The following is a 6,784-nucleotide window of genomic DNA, read 5'->3' on the forward strand; positions in this document are numbered from 1 at the left end:
ATTAAGTCTTTATCTTTTGGATTTTTTCATTCGAATCTACAATAAATAGATCTCAGATTGTCTTGATAGCTTCGTATCATTATGAATATTTCATTTATTGTACGTGCTTCACGTGTGTCGTGATTGAGGGCAGAGTTTTGGCCTATCTGATTTTTGTCATGTTTTGTTTGTGGTAATGTTTACAAAAAATTGAGTTCAACTATTGATTATTTTTTTACCTAAGAAATTCTATTGTGACTTAGGTTAAGTAAAATGAGTAAATATAGGTTTTGTAAAGAAAGCCTTCATTCCTATTTCATATCATCTTTGGGAATCTATTATCAGAGTTTGTAGCTGTGTTCATATATCATTCTTGAAGATTTATTTATTTAAATTAATGATTGGAATTACAAAGTGCTCATTGACATTTTGGATTAAAACACTACCTTAGGATGATTGGGAATTTATTCATAAACATTCAGGATTATATCATTAAGATGCATCAAAACATCCAAGACTATTGGAATTCATTCAGAAACGTTCTTTACGTTTGCATATAGGACATATAGGATTATTTGGGATTTAATTCACGATACTATGTCTTTTGAATTCTTCCTTTCTATTCTGACAACCCACTTAAAAAATGAAAAACAAAAATCAGAGATTGTTAAGATGGATCTTGTTTGATGCTGCGGTAATACAATATTGACATTAGATACATCAGAGGAAAATATAATGTGATTGCAGATGCCTTTGCAAGTATATAGAAGTACTATATTTCTTAATTTTGTGCATCTTTTTTTGTAATTGTTATTATTATTGTATCATGTTTATGTGCGACTAATCTGTAAAATAAAGCTTTATTGTATGAATCATTATTTTTCCTTATGAGGGGAGACGTACTTATTTTCTTTTACTTACCCGATTTTGTTTATTACAATATGTATAGTCAGCATTTAAGTTCAGGGCATAACCTTGCTTAAGGGTCAGTGAACATTTCCATTAGTTTTTTTCGGAAAATATATTGCGTCCCAGTTCAAGTTAGGTGAGTATATTTTATGAGAATAGTTTTCTCATAAACTCTTAGCAATTCTGTTTTCCATGACCAGAAAGAAAGGGAGAGCGAGAAGAAGAAGCTCATACTATCTTAAAATAGGTTTTACTCATAACGGTGTAGATACGGCTACAACTTAGGAAAAATGGCAAACGGAGGTACGTTATATTATATATATAATACTACATTCTAGAGATACATCTATAAAGCCTTTATATTTAAAATACACGAAATACGTACAAGATTACACTTTTCTTTCGAGCGTACCAACTTCATACTTTTATATAATTTCTGCATTTTAGAATATAATACAGATAGTTAAATCTTGATTAACTTGATGATAGCCAAAGAGTATAAAATTCAATAGATGCGATTAATGCAACAATCATTTTGAAGAAATGTATTTTACTAAATTTAAAATAGAATACTAATTTGGAATAGGTTACTAAACATTACCCATTATTACCTAAAGAATCTTTTATTTCCACATTAAATCTAAACGTGAGTTGGTAACAAACTCGTCTTTTCCATTAATAATTACCATAAATACAAATGAATATAAATTCTTTAAAAAAAATTAAACATTCCATTACGTTATAATATAAAATAAAGGAACTCAGAATAATGTTACAAAAATAAGAATTTTACCGTTCAAATCTAAAATATTAAAAAGTGCATATTCTTTAAAGACGGTTACTAACACAGACGATTCTTATCTGTAAGAAAAGACAGACGGAGGCTCCTGATTCCTAGACGAACGATTCTGATTTTGCGCAAGCTTTTCTCTATTTATACGCAATTTTGAACATATGCCCATGGCCAAATATGGACACACATCTAGATTTCTTGCGTTCGTTCGTCTCGAATCAGAACGAGGCTCTGTTTCTTCTCACATAAACTGACTGTTGACTACGTCATCAGACAGACAATTCTGTCACACAAGATTGCTTAATTATTCAGAAGAAAGGTTTGGATATCGCTGGTATCGCAACCTCCACAACGTACCGACTGTAATTTTTGCTGATTTTACGATACAAGAGAAAAGTATAGTGCATTAGAGTTTTGCCTTTGTTCATAAGGGCGCAATCTTCATTATTAAAATAGTATATAGTTGTAATACAGAAATAAATGAAATTAATCTCAATATATTTTTGTAGAAAATTAACTTCAATATAATTTAATGAAAAGTTACTTTTAACACAATTTAGAGAAAATTTCAATCTTATTTCTTTTACTTCAAAATTCTTTCCTAATATTATCCTCCGGGTTGTTTGAGCCGAGTCCTTGAGGCTCGAGAAACAAAAATTACATTCATAAAAAGAAGGTAAAAGGTGAAAGATTTAAAAAAAAAACACAATGATAAAAAACTCGGTGTCGAGCAATCGCTCCAACACTTTGATTATTTTATCATTTTAAGATACATATATAATGAACAACACTACAACATCAATTAATGTTGCCAAACCAGGGAAGGAAGCACCTCTTCTGACAGGTTTGAAGGCATTTGATCCGTTTCTGTGGCGTTATCGCCGAGACACAATACCATAAGGTACACATTCATATATTCATATGAAAACGTGAGAGAAACCTCAGTAATATTATTAAACCCCTTTGGGCTGACAAAACAAACAACATCTGCATCAATATGTTTGAGACGGCTAGGCAGAAGTTACAATTTTCCCTAAGATAGGTAAATACGGTAAGATTTTGTTAAACGTGTTGGTATCGAAACATGTATACGGTGGTTTCAGATTTCATTACCTACGGGTTTGATGTAAAAGTTAGTCTAAGGAATGCAAGTTAAAGTCGGTAGGTTCATTCACACTCTTTAGAAACCTCAGCAAGCGCGATGAATGTTACTGAAGTAGGTATATAAAAAGTTATTGTTACTAAATAATAAATTAAATACAACATAAATTAGATCAGTTTTTGGAAATATTTTGAAATTAGCGCACTAACCTTGCAATTTTTGTAATTCAAGATATATATATATATATATATATATATATATATATATATATATATATATATATATATATATATATATATATATATATATATATATATGGCATAGCAAAAACATATCTGTGTGAGAATTACCACAGTCCAGGAATATTTTCCATATGAAAAAAATTGTATATTAAATGAATAGTAAACAATACGCGCATTGTCTGTACTATAGAAATAGTTCAAATTATGAAAGTTCAAGTCACTATAACTGGAAAGAAAACTGTCAATGCGGCTGTCGTTGACTCGGGGCATGGTGGAGATTTCGCTGTTGGACCCATGGGATTCTCTGTTTTGGCATGGATAGATGTATTTCAGCCTGGGTGGTAAGTAGCTCGAATTCAGGACTGGACTGGGTATAGTATGCATTCGATATATCGGGAATTTCAGGTGTTACTGCAAGAAAAACTCTCACCGGCGATGTATACATGCTATGCTGGAAATCGTCTCAAGTGTGATGTGTTCATTCCCGTTTTAATGATCCTAGTGCTGATGTTTCAGAACGGATCCTTCTTGTGGGCGAAAACTACGAAATTCACAGAAGAGTTGTCCAGTCGTTCCGGAGTTGATGTAGCATAGCTGGGCAGCGTTAAGTCTGATGGTCGCAAGAATTTCGGTGCGAGTCTGTTCCGTAGATCTTAATTATGCGGAGTGACACTTTTATTCATGATATTCTCCACTATTCTTTTGTTTATTCTCCACCAACATTTATGAGAGAGAGAGAGAGAGAGAGAGAGAGAGAAGAAGAAGAAGAAGAAGAAGAAGAAGACTCTCTGAGATGTCACTCATAACAGTGTAGATACGGCTACATCTTGGGGAATATGGCAAACGGAGGTACGTCGAGATCAACTGTAAGAAAAGACAGACAGAGTCTCCTAATTCCTCGATGAATGATTCTTTTATTTAAATTATATATATAATGCATTCTAGAGATACATCTATAAGGCCTTTGTGTTTAAAATTTACGAATTACATATAAGATTACACTTTTCTTTCGAGCTTACCAACTTTATACTTTTATATAATTTCGGCATTTTAGAATATAATACAGATAGTTAAATCTTGATTAACTTGATGACAGCCAAAGAGTATACAATTCAATAGTTAGGATTAATCCAACAATCATTTTGACGAAATGAATTTCATTAAATTAAAAATAGAATACTAATTTGGAATAGGTTACTAAACAATATTAACCGCTCCGGTGGCCTAGTGGTTAGAGCGTCCGCCTCGGATGCGGGAGGTCGTGGCATCGATCCCCGGCCGAGTCATACCAAAGACTTCTAAAAATGGTACTAACAGCTGCCTCGCTTGGCGCTCAGCATTAAGAGTTAGTGTTAGGACTGGTCGTCCTGTTTTCAAGATAATGTAATTGGATGGGACATCATGATACATGTCTGCGGCATGATGCCCCAGTGCTAGACATTACTATAAACTGCCATAGGCAGTTGCAAAAATATTAACTTTACCGCTAAAATCTAAAATATTAAAAAGTGCATATTCTTTAAAGAAGTTTACTAACACAGACGATTCTTACCTGTAAGAAAAGACAGACATAATCTACTGATTCCTCGATGAACGATTCTGATTTTGCGCAAGCTTTTCTCTATTTATACGCAATTCTGAACCTATGCCCATGGCCAAATATGGACACACATCTAGATTTCTTGCGTTCGTTCGTCTCAAATCAGAACGAGGCTCCCGTCTCTTCTCACAGAAACTGACTGTTGACTACGTCATCAGACAAACAATTCTGCCACACCAGCTTGCTTAATCATTCAGAATAAATGTTTGGAATTCATTAGTCACGCAACCTGCACAACTCCCCGAATGTAATTTGTTTTCTGACTTTACCATAGAAGAGAAATGTATAGTGAAAGAGAGTTTTGCCTTTGTTCATAAAGACGAAATCTTTACTAAAAAAGTATATAGTTGTAATACAGAAATAAATAAAATTAATCTCAATATATTTTAATAGAAAATTACTTTCAATATAATTTAATGGAAAGTTACTTTTAACACAATTTAGAGAAAATTTCAATCTTATTACTTTTACAAAAAACTACTTTCCTAATATATATAAAGAAGTTTCATAAACAAATTTTTCATTACTGTTCCAAAATAATCTTTGGAAATCTATTGTCAAAGTTTACAGTTGTGATCAGATATAATTCTAAAATAATTATTTTATTTAAAGATTCATTGTAATTGCAACGTGCTCATTGACTTTTTGGACTAAAACACTCTTTTGGGATTATTTAGAACTCATTCAAAGACATTCTGGATTACACTTTTTTGTACAGGTGGCGCTATACAGTTTCGTATTTTCCACTGGCTATTTAAAAAAAGACCTTGTATATCTTAGGTATAATTAAAATAACCTTTAATTCCCTTTATTTGGTGTATGATTGATGGGTGTACTATGGGTTATAGAGTATACAGCTTGGCCTTACTTCAAATGTGCACCTTTCAAAAAAGTGCTAGCTCTACTTGGTCATTTTCACTTCCTGAACTTCAGAGGTAAATTGTATAAAAAAGAGCCGATAACTTTTTTTTACATTTTATATATTTGGTAATTCATTCATTGCACTTTCAGAAGCTGATATTGTCTAGTCTGGCAAAATTCATTTTCCCTATTTTAATAGCTGCTATGTATAGTTTACTTTAGACTAATTCAGGCTGATTTTTTAACACAAGGGAGCAGTCATTTTAGTTAGCAGTGTGCTTAAATCATGTAAAATTTCCAAAAGTACAATATCCAAAGAAATATCATCCACATTACATTACTGTAGCATATAGGTATGGCAACATTCTCTCCATTGTGCATGTTTTAAATGCAAACTACTTCACCTTACATACGTCACTCTCTCTAAAGTACTTATTAATTGGTGAGGGCGCCCACATCTGGACATTCAAGTCTATTTGAATTCATTTGAAACATCCTACAGTTCTGGACTTGTAACATTTAGGATTATTTAGGATTTGATTCACATAACCGTGTCTTTTAAATTTTCACCTTGGATTCTAGGAAAATTAGGAAAATAAATTGTTGATTTTCAGTTAAATTGTTCGTTTCACTTCCTTTCTGTTACACATTTTAAGACATAGAACCTTAATAACACACACACACACACACACACACACACACATATATGGTCCACGCTGGAATACGTGCCTATGATAACGACATTATACCTAGCTCTCGTTCACTAGCGCCTTGACCAACACGACCATGCGCTCATTCCCATGGTGGAACGAGGACAAAGGAAACAACTGGACGAATACGAGAACACACTCGCTAGGCAAACGGGATTGTACACTCAGATAAATGCACAAAGCCCCATTAGATTTGTATTAAAAGTGCAAGATATGAACAAACAATATGAATTATGAACACACAGACACACACAGAGACAGATATATATATTATATATTATATATATATATATATATATATATATATATATATATATATATATATATATATATATATATATATATATATATATATATATATATATATATATATATATATATATATATATATCATCATCATTGGCGACTCGGTCTCGAAAGACCATGCGAATAGCGCCCTTGGGGTGTTGCCTGTCTCTGTTGGCAACGTCTGCTGTGGCTGTGCAGGCCTATACGTGAGTGACAGTCCCTACTGCAGTTGGTGCAGACATACTGGGAAGTCTGCATTACTGTGGTTGCTGTTGCGTTCTTCTTTCTCCTACGTTTCTC

Source organism: Sinohyriopsis cumingii, chromosome 2, assembly GCF_028554795.1.
Source record: "Sinohyriopsis cumingii isolate HCF-2022 chromosome 2, ASM2855479v2, whole genome shotgun sequence".
Lineage (NCBI taxonomy): Eukaryota > Metazoa > Mollusca > Bivalvia > Unionida > Unionidae > Sinohyriopsis > Sinohyriopsis cumingii.